Below are 10,000 nucleotides of genomic sequence, written 5' to 3'. Positions count from 1 at the left end.
TTGAAATATGTGTGGGTAGATTAAGCTAGAGGGTTCTCTGCTGGTTGAAAAAGCTTACAGCACCTGGTATTCCCAGGCGGTCTCCCATCCAAGTACTAACCAGGCCCGACCCTGCTTAGCTTCCGAGATCAGACGAGATTGGGCGCATCCAGGCTGGTATGGCCGTAAGCAGAAGCTGCAGCTTGAAATACCTCTTATATGGAGTTGAAGATAAGTCATAGAATATAAGTCATTGATTTGTTGGTTTTATTTGTTGGAGTTAAAGTGCCTTAACCATGTGCAAAACACTTTAGGACGTGAGCTGTCGCTGTTACCACGTTGAAATATGTGTGGGTAGATTAAGCGAGAGCACTCTCTGCTGGTTGAAAAAGCTTACAGCACCTGGTATTCCCAGGCGGTCTCCCATCCAAGTACTAACCAGGCCCGACCCTGCTTAGCTTCCGAGATCAGACGAGATCGGGTGCATCCAGGCTGGTATGGCCGTAAGCTGAAGCTGCAGCTTGAAATACTTCTTATATGGAGTTGAAGATAAGTCATATAATACAAGTCATTGATTTGTTGGTGATAATAATTTAGAAGCGCTTATTTGTTGGAGTTAAGGTGCCTTAACTATGTGCAAAACACTTTAAGACGTGAGCTGTCGCTGTTACCACGTTGAAATATGTGTGGGTAGATTAAGCGAGAGCGTTCTCTGCTGGTTGAAAAAGCTTACAGCACCTGGTATTCCCAGGCGGTCTCCCATCCAAGTACTATGTAACCAAGGTAGCCATGGTTACCACTCCTGTCTGTTCCTGACAGTCAAAGCTTTTAGTGATGTCACATCCCCCTTCACTTCCTCCTCAGTCCACTTCCTGCCAGCTAAATGTTTGGTGTGCTCAAGCAGTGTTAGCAGTGTTAGGTGTGCTGCCCGGCTGTGTGCCAGAGATTTCATTCATACTCAGCGGTGAGTTTACTCAAACTATAGTCACTGGTTTGGTTGATCGGTTAACATTCAGGTTGATACAAAAACAAGCTAATGTTTGAAAGCTATGTTTGAAAGCTAATGTTTGAATGTTCACCAGGCCACAATGCCTGAACAATGAGCTTTTATATCTGATGGCTTGAGCTGTATTTATTTTGAGTTGATTTATAACTTTTGGTTTGTTTTGAAATGATTATTTGAGCTCATGAAGAAATTGATTTTGGAAAAATATTGTGATTTAAAAGCATTTAAAAGCATTTAAAATGATCTAAAAGCATGCTAAAAGAATTTGAAAAGAAGAATTGTTTGATTTATGAATGATTGAATTGTTGCAACAAATACTGATTTTTGGTTCGTTTCACCTGGCCTTTCAGGCCAGGTTTTTTGTGTTAGATGGTGAGCTTTCCCCAGTCCTGGAACTGAACCTGAGATCGAGCCTGGACTCTCCTCCCACAGTCCCCATCATGTGTGGTAGGCTTGTGCCTTCTCCCCAATAGGGAGAACCCCCCAGTCCAAACCCCAGTCCCAACCTCTGCCAAAGCCCCAGTCCAAACCCCAATCCCAATTCCTTAAGTCTGAACTGACTGACTGAACTGAACCTTGAACATTGAACAACTTAAAGGGCCCCAGTTTGTTATTTTCAATATTAATGCAAATGTGTTTTTTGTTTGTTTGTTTAAATATTAATATGCATATTCAACTTGAAACGTTTCTGCCTCTGGTTGGTCATTCACACTATACACATTGAGCTCAGCAGCCGAACCTGGTTTTTCTAAACATTTTTTCATTAATGGTCAATTAGCCTATCACTTAAGTTGTTATCCATTGCGCTTGCTACAACTAACCAGGCCCGCCCCTGCTTAGCTTCCGAGATCAGATGAGATCGGGCGCATCCAGGCTGGTATGGCCGTAAGCTGAAGCTGCAGCTTGAAATACTTCTTATATGGAGTTGAAGATAAGTCATATAATACAAGTCATTGATTTGTGGGTGATAATAATTTAGAAGTGCTTATTTGTTGGAGTTAAAGTGCCTTAACCATGTGCAAAACACTTTAGGACGTGAGCTGTCGCTGTTACCACGTTGAAATATGTGTGGGTAGATTAAGCTAGAGGGTTCTCTGCTGGTTGAAAAAGCTTACAGCACCTGGTATTCCCAGGCGGTCTCCCATCCAAGTACTAACCAGGCCCGACCCTGCTTAGCTTCCGAGATCAGACGAGATCGGGCGCATCCAGGCTGGTATGGCCGTAAGCAGAAGCTGCAGCTTGAAATACCTCTTATATGGAGTTGAAGATAAGTCATAGAATATAAGTCATTGATTTGTTGGTTTTATTTGTTGGAGTTAAAGTGCCTTAACCATGTGCAAAAGACTTTAGGACGTGAGCTGTCGCTGTTACCACGTTGAAATATGTGTGGGTAGATTAAGCGAGAGCGCTCTCTGCTGGTTGAAAAAGCTTACAGCACCTGGTATTCCCAGGCGGTCTCCCATCCAAGTACTAACCAAGCCCGACCCTGCTTAGCTTCCGAGATCAGGCGAGATCGGGCGCATCCAGGCTGGTATGGCCGTAAGCTGAAGCTGAAGCTGAAGCTGCAGCTTGAAATACCTCTTATATGGAGTTGAAGATAAGTCATATGATATAAGTCATTGATTTGTTGGTTTTATTTGTTGGAGTTAAAGTGCCTTAACCATGTGCAAAACACTTTAGGACGTGAGCTGTCGCTGTTACCACGTTGAAATTTGTGTGGGTAGATTAAGTGAGAGCGCTCTCTGCTGGTTGAAAAAGCTTACAGCACCTGGTATTCCCAGGCGGTCTCCCATTCAAGTACTAACCAGGCCCGACCCTGCTTAGCTTCCGAGATCAGACGAGATCGGGCGCATCCAGGCTGGTATGGCCGTAAGCAGAAGCTGCAGCTTGAAATACCTCTTATATGGAGTTGAAGATAAGTCATAGAATATAAGTCATTGATTTGTTGGTTTTATTTGTTGGAGTTAAAGTGCCTTAACCATGTGCAAAACACTTTAGGACGTGAGCTGTCGCTGTTACCACGTTGAAATATGTGTGGGTAGATTAAGCGAGAGCGCTCTCTGCTGGTTGAAAAAGCTTACAGCACCTGGTATTCCCAGGCGGTCTCCCATCCAAGTACTAACCAGGCCCGACCCTGCTTAGCTTCCGAGATCAGACGAGATCGGGCGCATCCAGGCTGGTATGGCTGTAAGCAGAAGCTGCAGCTTGAAATACCTCTTATATGGAGTTGAAAATAAGTCATAGCATATAAGTCATTGATTTGTTGGTTTTATTTGTTGGAGTTAAAGTGCCTTAACCATGTGCAAAACCCTTTAGGACGTGAGCTGTCGCTGTTACCACGTTGAAATATGTGTGGGTAGATTAAGCGAGAGCGCTCTCTGCAGGTTGAAAAAGCTTACAGCACCTGCTATTCCCAGGCGGTCTCCCATCCAAGTACTAACCAGGCCCGACCCTGCTTAGCTTCCGAGATCAGACGAGATCGGGCGCATCCAGGCTGGTATGGCCGTAAGCAGAAGCTGTAGCTTGAAATACCTCTTATATGGAGTTGAAGATAAGTCATAGAATATAAGTCATTGATCTGTTGGTTTTATTTGTTGGAGTTAAAGTGCCTTAACCATGTGCAAAACACTTTAGGACGTGAGCTGTCGCTGTTACCACGTTGAAATATGTGTGGGTAGATTAAGCGAGAGCGCTCCCTGCTGGTTGAAAAAGCTTACAGCACCTGGTATTCCCAGGCGGTCTCCCATCCAAGTACTAACCAGGCCCGACCCTGCTTAGCTTCCGAGATCAGACAAGATCGGGCGCATCCAGGCTGGTATGGCCGTAAGCAGAAGCTGCAGCTTAAAATACCTCTTATATGGAGTTGAAGATAAGTCATATAATATAAGTCATTGATTTGTTGGTGATAATAATTTAGAAGCGCTTATTTGTTGGAGTTAAAGTGCCTTAACCATGTGCAAAACACTTTAGGACGTGAGCTGTCGCTGTTACCACGTTGAAATATGTGTGGGTAGATTAAGCGAGAGCGCTCTCTGCTGGATGAAACAGCTTACAGCACCTAGTATTCCCAGGCGTTCTCCCATCCAAGTACTAACCAGGTCCGACCCTGCTTAGCTTCCAAGATCAGACGAGATCGGTCGCATCCAGGCTGGTATGGCCGTAAGCTGAAGCTGCAGCTTGAAATACCTCTTATATGGAGTTGAAGATAAGTCATATAATATAAGTCATTGATTTGTTGGTGATAATAATTTAGAAGCGCTTATTTGTTGGAGTTAAAGTGCCTTAACCATGTGCAAAACACTTTAGGACGTGAGCTGTCGCTGTTACCACGTTGAAATTTGTGTGGGTAGATTAAGCGAGAGCGCTCTCTGCTGGTTGAAAAAGCTTACAGCACCTGGTATTCCCAGGCGGTCTCCCATCCAAGTACTAACCAGGCCCGACCCTGCTTAGCTTCCGAGATCAGACGAGATCGGGCGCATCCAGGCTGGTATGGCCGTAAGCAGAAGCTGTAGCTTGAAATACCTCTTATATGGAGTTGAAGATAAGTCATAGAATATAAGTAATTGATTTGTTGGTTTTATTTGTTGGAGTTAAAGTGCCTTAACCATGTGCAAAACACTTTAGGACGTGAGCTGTCGCTGTTACCACGTTGAAATATGTGTGGGTAGATTAAGCGAGAGCGCTCTCTGCTGGTTGAAAAAGCTTACAGCACCTGGTATTCCCAGGCGGTCTCCCATCCAAGTACTAACCAGGCCCGACCCTGCTTAGCTTCCGAGATCAGACGAGATCGGGCGCATCCAGGCTGGTATGGCCGTAAGCTGAAGATGCTGCTTGAAATACCTCTTATATGGAGTTGAAGATAAGTCATATAATATAAGTCATTGATTTGTTGGTGATAATAATTTAGAAGCGCTTATTTGTTGGAGTTAAAGTGCCTTAACCATGTGCAAAACACTTTAGGACCTGAGCTGTCGCTGTTACCACGTTGAAATTTGTGTGGGTAGATTAAGCGAGAGCGCTCTCTGCTGGATGAAACAGCTTACAGCACCTAGTATTCCCAGGCGTTCTCCCATCCAAGTACTAACCAGGTCCGACCCTGCTTAGCTTCCAAGATCAGACGAGATCGGTCGCATCCAGGCTGGTATGGCCGTAAGCTGAAGCTGCAGCTTGAAATACCTCTTATATGGAGTTGAAGATAAGTCATATAATATAAGTCATTGATTTGTTGGTGATAATAATTTAGAAGCGCTTATTTGTTGGAGTTAAAGTGCCTTAACCATGTGCAAAACACTTTAGGACGTGAGCTGTCGCTGTTACCACGTTGAAATATATGTGGGTAGATTAAGCGAGAGCGTTCTCTGCAGGTTGAAAAAGCTCACAGCACCTGGTATTCCCAGGCGGTCTCCCATCCAAGTACTAACCAGGCCCGACCCTGCTTAGCTTCTGAGATCAGACGAGATCGGGCGCATCCAGGCTGGTATGGCCGTAAGCTGAACCTGCAGCTTGAAATACCTCTTATATGGAGTTGAAGATAAGTCATAGAATATAAGTCATTGATTTGTTGGTTTTATTTGTTGGAGTTAAAGTGCCTTAACCATGTGCAAAACACTTTAGGACGTGAGCTGTCGCTGTTACCACGTTGAAATATGTGTGGTTAGATTAAGCGAGAGCGCTCTCTGCTGGTTGAAAAAGCTTACAGCACCTGGTATTCCCAGGCGGTCTCCCATCCAAGTACTAACCGGGCCAGACCCTGATTAGCTTCCGAGATCAGACGAGATCGGGCGCATCCAGGCTGGTATGGCCGTAAGCTGAAGATGCTGCTTGAAATACCTCTTATATGGAGTTGAAGATAAGTCATATAATATAAGTCATTGATTTGTTGGTGATAATAATTTAGAAGCGCTTATTTGTTGGAGTTAAAGTGCCTTAACCATGTGCAAAACACTTTAGGACCTGAGCTGTCGCTGTTGCCACGTTGAAATTTGTGTGGGTAGATTAAGCGAGAGCGCTCTCTGCTGGTTGAAAAAGCTTACAGCACCTGGTATTCCCAGGCGGTCTCCCATCCAAGTACTAACCAGGCCCGACCCTGCTTAGCTTCCGAGATCAGACGAGATCGGGCGCATCCAGGCTGGTATGGCCGTAAGCAGAAGCTGCAGCTTGAAATACCTCTTATATGGAGTTGAAGATAAGTCATAGAATATAAGTAATTGATTTGTTGGTTTTATTTGTTGGAGTTAAAGTGCCTTAACCATGTGCAAAACACTTTAGGACGTGAGCTGTCGCTGTTACCACGTTGAAATATGTGTGGGTAGATTAAGCGAGAGCGCTCTCTGCTGGTTGAAAAAGCTTACAGCACCTGGTATTCCCAGGCGGTCTCCCATCCAAGTAGTAACCAGGCCCGACCCTGCTTAGCTTCCAAGATCAGACGAGATCGGGCGCATCCAGGCTGGTATGGCCGTAAGCTGAAGCTGCTGCTTGAAATACCTCTTATATGGAGTTGAAGATAAGTCATATAATATAAGTGTTTGATGGTTGGTGATAATAATTTAGAAGCGCTTATTTGTTGGAGTTAAAGTGCCTTAACCATGTGCAAAACACTTTAGGACGTGAGCTGTCGCCCTTACCACGTTGAAATATGTGTGGGTAGATTAAGCGAGACCGCTCTCTGCTGGTTGAAAAAGCTTACAGCACCTGGTATTTCCAGGCGGTCTCCCATCCAAGTACTAACCAGGCCCAACCCTGCTTGGCTTCCGAGATCAGACGAGATCGGGCGCATCCAGGCTGGTATGGCCGTAAGCAGAAGCTGCAGCTTGAAATACCTCTTATATGGAGTTGAAGATAAGTCATAGAATATAAGTCATTGATTTGTTGGTTTTATTTGTTGGAGTTAAAGTGCCTTAACCATGTGCAAAACACTTTAGGACGTGAGCTGTCGCTGTTACCACGTTGAAATATGTGTGGGTAGATTAAGCGAGAGCGTTCTCTGCTGGTTGAAAAAGCTTACAGCACCTGCTATTCCCAGGCGGTCTCCCATCCAAGTGCTAACCAGGCCCGACCCTGCTTAGCTTCCGAGATCAGACGAGATCGGGCGCATCCAGGCTGGTATGGCCGTAAGCAGAAGGTGCAGCTTGAAATACCTCTTATATGGAGTTGAAGATAAGTCATAGAATATAAGTCATTGATTTGTTGGTTTTATTTGTTGGAGTTAAAGTGCCTTAACCATGTGCAAAACACTTTAGGACGTGAGCTGTCGCTGTTACCACGTTGAAATATGTGTGGGTAGATTAAGCGAGAGCGTTCTCTGCTGGTTGAAAAAGCTTACAGCACCTGGTATTCCCAGGCGGTCTCCCATCCAAGTACTAACCAGGACCGACCCTGCTTAGCTTCCGAGATCAGACGAGATCGGGCGCATCCAGGCTGGTATGGCCGTAAGCAGAAGCTGCAGCTTGAAATACCTCTGATATGGAGTTGAAGATAAGTCATAGAATATAAGTCATTGATTTGTTGGTTTTATTTGTTGGAGTTAAAGTGCCTTAACCATGTGCAAAACACTTTAGGACGTGAGCTGTCGCTGTTACCACGTTGAAATATGTGTGGGTAGATTAAGCGAGAGCGTTCTCTGCTGGTTGAAAAAGCTTACAGCACCTGGTATTCCCAGGCGGTCTCCCATCCAAGTACTAACCCGGCCCGACCCTGCTTAGCTTCCGAGATCAGACGAGATCGGGCGCATCCAGGCTGGTATGGCCGTAAGCTGAAGCTGCAGATTGAAATACCTCTTATATGGAGTTGAAGATAAGTCATATAATATAAGTCATTGATTTGTTGGTGATAATAATTTAGAAGCGCTTATTTGTTGGAGTTAAAGTGCCTTAACCATGTGAAAAACACTTTTGGACGTGAGCTGTTGCTGTTACCACGTTGAAATATGTGTGGGTAGATTAAGCGAGAGCGCTCTCTGCTGGTTGAAAATGCTTACAGCACCTGGTATTCCCAGGCGGTCTCCCATCCAAGTACTAACCAGGCCCGACCCTGCTTAGCTTCCGAGATCAGACGAGATCGGGCTCATCCAGGCTGGTATGGCTGTAAGCAGAAGCTGCAGCTTGAAATACCTCTTATATGGAGTTGAAGATAAGTCATAGAATATAAGTCATTGATTTGTTGGTTTTATTTGTTGGAGTTAAAGTGCCTTAACCATGTGCAAAACACTTTAGGACGTGAGCTGTCGCTGTTACCACATTGAAATATGTGTGGGCAGATTAAGCGAGAGCGCTCTCTGCTGGTTGAAAAAGCTTACAGCACCTGGTATTCCCAGGCGGTCTACCATCCAAGTACTAACCAGGCCCGCCCCTGCTTAGCTTCAGAGATCAGACGAGATCGGGCGCATCCAGGCTGGTATGGCCGTAAGCAGAAGCTGCAGCTTGAAATACCTCTGATATGGAGTTGAAGATAAGTCATAGAATATAAGTCATTGATTTGTTGGTTTTATTTGTTGGAGTTAAAGTGCCTTAACCATGTGCAAAACACTTTAGGACGTGAGCTGTCGCTCTTACCACGTTGAAATATGTGTGGGTAGATTAAGCGAGAGCGTTCTCTGCTGGTTGAAAAAGCTTACAGCACCTGGTATTCCCAGGCGGTCTCCCATCCAAGTACTAACCAGGCCCGACCCTGCTTAGCTTCCGAGATCAGACGAGATCGGGCGCATCCAGGCTGGTACGGCCGTAAGCAGAAGCTGCAGCTTGAAATACCTCTGATATGGAGTTGAAGATAAGTCATAGAATATAAGTCATTGATTTGTTGGTTTTATTTGTTGGAGTTAAAGTGCCTTAACCATGTGCAAAACACTTTAGGACGTGAGCTGTCGCTGTTACCACGTTGAAATATGTGTGGGTAGATTAAGCGAGAGCGTTCTCTGCTGGTTGAAAAAGCTTACAGCACCTGGTATTCCCAGGCGGTCTCCCATCCAAGTACTAACCAGGCCTGACCCTGCTTAGCTTCCGAGATCAGACGAGATCGGGCGCATCCAGGCTGGTATGGCCGTAAGCTGAAGCTGCAGATTGAAATACCTCTTATATGGAGTTGAAGATAAGTCATATAATATAAGTCATTGATTTGTTGGTGATAATAATTTAGAAGCGCTTATTTGTTGGAGTTAAAGTGCCTTAACCATGTGCAAAACACTTTAGGACGTGAGTTGTCGCCCTTACCACGTTGAAATATGTGTGGGTAGATTAAGCTAGACCGCTCTCTGCTGGTTGAAAAAGCTTACAGCACCTGGTATTCCCAGGCGGTCTCCCATCCAAGTACTAACCAGGCCCGACCCTGCTTAGCTTCCAAGATCAGACGAGATCGGGCGCATCCAGGCTGGTATGGCCGTAAGCTGAAGCTGCAGCTTGAAATACCTCTTATATGGAGTTGAAGATAAGTCATACAAAAAAGTCATTGATTTGTTGGTGATAATAATTTAGAAGCGCATATTTGTTGGAGTTAAAGTGCCTTAACCATGTGCAAAACACTTTAGGACGTGAGCTGTCGCTGTTACCACGTTGAAATATGTGTGGGTAGATTAAGCGAGAGCGCTCTCTGCTGGTTGAAAAAGCTTACAGCACCTGGTATTCCCAGGCGGTCTCCCATCCAAGTACTAACCAGGCCCGACCCTGCTTAGCTACCGAGATCAGACGAGATCGGGCGCATCCAGGCTGGTATGGCCGTAAGCAGAAGCTGCAGCTTGAAATACCTCTTATATGGAGTTGAAGATAAGTCATAGAATATAAGTCATTGATTTGTTGGTTTTATTTGTTGGAGTTAAAGTGCCTTAACCATGTGCAAAACACTTCAGGACGTGAGCTGTCGCAGTTACCACGTTGAAATATGTGTGGGTAGATTAAGCGAGAGCGCTCTCTGCTGGTTGAAAATGCTTACAGCACCTGGTATTCCCAGGCGGTCTCCCATCCAAGTACTAACCAGGCCCGACCCTGCTTAGCTTCCGAGATCAGACGAGATCGGGCGCATCCAGGC

At 45.2% G+C, this 10,000-nt stretch overlaps 25 non-coding genes and 2 pseudogenes across 25 annotated transcripts in view; all 27 read right to left on the bottom strand.

Annotated features, from left to right (window-relative positions):
• Positions 1-51: 51 nt before the first annotated feature.
• Positions 52-170, bottom strand: LOC133434041 (5S ribosomal RNA). The gene has a single exon (XR_009778201.1). It is a non-coding gene; the product is annotated as a 5S ribosomal RNA (ribosomal RNA).
• Positions 171-369: 199 nt separating this feature from the next.
• Positions 370-488, bottom strand: LOC133433706 (5S ribosomal RNA). The gene has a single exon (XR_009777880.1). It is a non-coding gene; the product is annotated as a 5S ribosomal RNA (ribosomal RNA).
• A 1,605-nt stretch (positions 489-2,093) lies between these two features.
• LOC133434157 (5S ribosomal RNA) lies at positions 2,094-2,212 on the bottom strand. Its single transcript, XR_009778313.1, has one exon. It is a non-coding gene; the product is annotated as a 5S ribosomal RNA (ribosomal RNA).
• A 199-nt stretch (positions 2,213-2,411) lies between these two features.
• On the bottom strand, positions 2,412-2,530 carry LOC133434086 (5S ribosomal RNA). The gene has a single exon (XR_009778244.1). It is a non-coding gene; the product is annotated as a 5S ribosomal RNA (ribosomal RNA).
• A 211-nt stretch (positions 2,531-2,741) lies between these two features.
• LOC133433876 (5S ribosomal RNA) lies at positions 2,742-2,860 on the bottom strand. The gene has a single exon (XR_009778043.1). It is a non-coding gene; the product is annotated as a 5S ribosomal RNA (ribosomal RNA).
• Positions 2,861-3,059: 199 nt separating this feature from the next.
• Positions 3,060-3,178, bottom strand: LOC133433790 (5S ribosomal RNA). The gene has a single exon (XR_009777962.1). It is a non-coding gene; the product is annotated as a 5S ribosomal RNA (ribosomal RNA).
• Positions 3,179-3,377: 199 nt separating this feature from the next.
• LOC133433953 (5S ribosomal RNA) lies at positions 3,378-3,496 on the bottom strand. Its single transcript, XR_009778117.1, has one exon. It is a non-coding gene; the product is annotated as a 5S ribosomal RNA (ribosomal RNA).
• A 199-nt stretch (positions 3,497-3,695) lies between these two features.
• On the bottom strand, positions 3,696-3,814 carry LOC133433978 (5S ribosomal RNA). The gene has a single exon (XR_009778140.1). It is a non-coding gene; the product is annotated as a 5S ribosomal RNA (ribosomal RNA).
• Positions 3,815-4,031: 217 nt separating this feature from the next.
• On the bottom strand, positions 4,032-4,150 carry LOC133433698 (5S ribosomal RNA; annotated as a pseudogene).
• A 217-nt stretch (positions 4,151-4,367) lies between these two features.
• Positions 4,368-4,486, bottom strand: LOC133434145 (5S ribosomal RNA). Its single transcript, XR_009778301.1, has one exon. It is a non-coding gene; the product is annotated as a 5S ribosomal RNA (ribosomal RNA).
• A 199-nt stretch (positions 4,487-4,685) lies between these two features.
• Positions 4,686-4,804, bottom strand: LOC133434134 (5S ribosomal RNA). Its single transcript, XR_009778290.1, has one exon. It is a non-coding gene; the product is annotated as a 5S ribosomal RNA (ribosomal RNA).
• A 217-nt stretch (positions 4,805-5,021) lies between these two features.
• Positions 5,022-5,140, bottom strand: LOC133433697 (5S ribosomal RNA; annotated as a pseudogene).
• A 217-nt stretch (positions 5,141-5,357) lies between these two features.
• LOC133434093 (5S ribosomal RNA) lies at positions 5,358-5,476 on the bottom strand. Its single transcript, XR_009778250.1, has one exon. It is a non-coding gene; the product is annotated as a 5S ribosomal RNA (ribosomal RNA).
• Positions 5,477-5,675: 199 nt separating this feature from the next.
• On the bottom strand, positions 5,676-5,794 carry LOC133433591 (5S ribosomal RNA). The gene has a single exon (XR_009777792.1). It is a non-coding gene; the product is annotated as a 5S ribosomal RNA (ribosomal RNA).
• A 217-nt stretch (positions 5,795-6,011) lies between these two features.
• On the bottom strand, positions 6,012-6,130 carry LOC133434123 (5S ribosomal RNA). Its single transcript, XR_009778279.1, has one exon. It is a non-coding gene; the product is annotated as a 5S ribosomal RNA (ribosomal RNA).
• A 199-nt stretch (positions 6,131-6,329) lies between these two features.
• LOC133434164 (5S ribosomal RNA) lies at positions 6,330-6,448 on the bottom strand. The gene has a single exon (XR_009778319.1). It is a non-coding gene; the product is annotated as a 5S ribosomal RNA (ribosomal RNA).
• A 216-nt stretch (positions 6,449-6,664) lies between these two features.
• On the bottom strand, positions 6,665-6,783 carry LOC133434043 (5S ribosomal RNA). Its single transcript, XR_009778203.1, has one exon. It is a non-coding gene; the product is annotated as a 5S ribosomal RNA (ribosomal RNA).
• A 199-nt stretch (positions 6,784-6,982) lies between these two features.
• LOC133433596 (5S ribosomal RNA) lies at positions 6,983-7,101 on the bottom strand. Its single transcript, XR_009777797.1, has one exon. It is a non-coding gene; the product is annotated as a 5S ribosomal RNA (ribosomal RNA).
• A 199-nt stretch (positions 7,102-7,300) lies between these two features.
• LOC133433971 (5S ribosomal RNA) lies at positions 7,301-7,419 on the bottom strand. The gene has a single exon (XR_009778133.1). It is a non-coding gene; the product is annotated as a 5S ribosomal RNA (ribosomal RNA).
• A 199-nt stretch (positions 7,420-7,618) lies between these two features.
• LOC133433984 (5S ribosomal RNA) lies at positions 7,619-7,737 on the bottom strand. Its single transcript, XR_009778146.1, has one exon. It is a non-coding gene; the product is annotated as a 5S ribosomal RNA (ribosomal RNA).
• Positions 7,738-7,954: 217 nt separating this feature from the next.
• LOC133434046 (5S ribosomal RNA) lies at positions 7,955-8,073 on the bottom strand. Its single transcript, XR_009778206.1, has one exon. It is a non-coding gene; the product is annotated as a 5S ribosomal RNA (ribosomal RNA).
• Positions 8,074-8,272: 199 nt separating this feature from the next.
• On the bottom strand, positions 8,273-8,391 carry LOC133433614 (5S ribosomal RNA). Its single transcript, XR_009777815.1, has one exon. It is a non-coding gene; the product is annotated as a 5S ribosomal RNA (ribosomal RNA).
• A 199-nt stretch (positions 8,392-8,590) lies between these two features.
• LOC133433929 (5S ribosomal RNA) lies at positions 8,591-8,709 on the bottom strand. The gene has a single exon (XR_009778094.1). It is a non-coding gene; the product is annotated as a 5S ribosomal RNA (ribosomal RNA).
• Positions 8,710-8,908: 199 nt separating this feature from the next.
• LOC133434002 (5S ribosomal RNA) lies at positions 8,909-9,027 on the bottom strand. The gene has a single exon (XR_009778163.1). It is a non-coding gene; the product is annotated as a 5S ribosomal RNA (ribosomal RNA).
• A 217-nt stretch (positions 9,028-9,244) lies between these two features.
• On the bottom strand, positions 9,245-9,363 carry LOC133433946 (5S ribosomal RNA). Its single transcript, XR_009778110.1, has one exon. It is a non-coding gene; the product is annotated as a 5S ribosomal RNA (ribosomal RNA).
• Positions 9,364-9,579: 216 nt separating this feature from the next.
• Positions 9,580-9,698, bottom strand: LOC133433886 (5S ribosomal RNA). Its single transcript, XR_009778053.1, has one exon. It is a non-coding gene; the product is annotated as a 5S ribosomal RNA (ribosomal RNA).
• Positions 9,699-9,897: 199 nt separating this feature from the next.
• Positions 9,898-10,000, bottom strand: part of LOC133433805 (5S ribosomal RNA) — a 119-nt gene continuing 16 nt past the window's right edge. Inside the window, exon 1 of the ribosomal RNA XR_009777976.1 lies at positions 9,898-10,000. This exon is cut by the window's right edge and continues 16 nt beyond it. This is a non-coding gene — a ribosomal RNA (5S ribosomal RNA).

This window comes from Cololabis saira, unplaced genomic scaffold (genome assembly GCF_033807715.1).
Source record: "Cololabis saira isolate AMF1-May2022 unplaced genomic scaffold, fColSai1.1 scf045, whole genome shotgun sequence".
Taxonomy (NCBI): Eukaryota; Metazoa; Chordata; class Actinopteri; order Beloniformes; family Belonidae; genus Cololabis; species Cololabis saira.
This window is presented reverse-complemented; position numbering and strand designations above follow the sequence as displayed.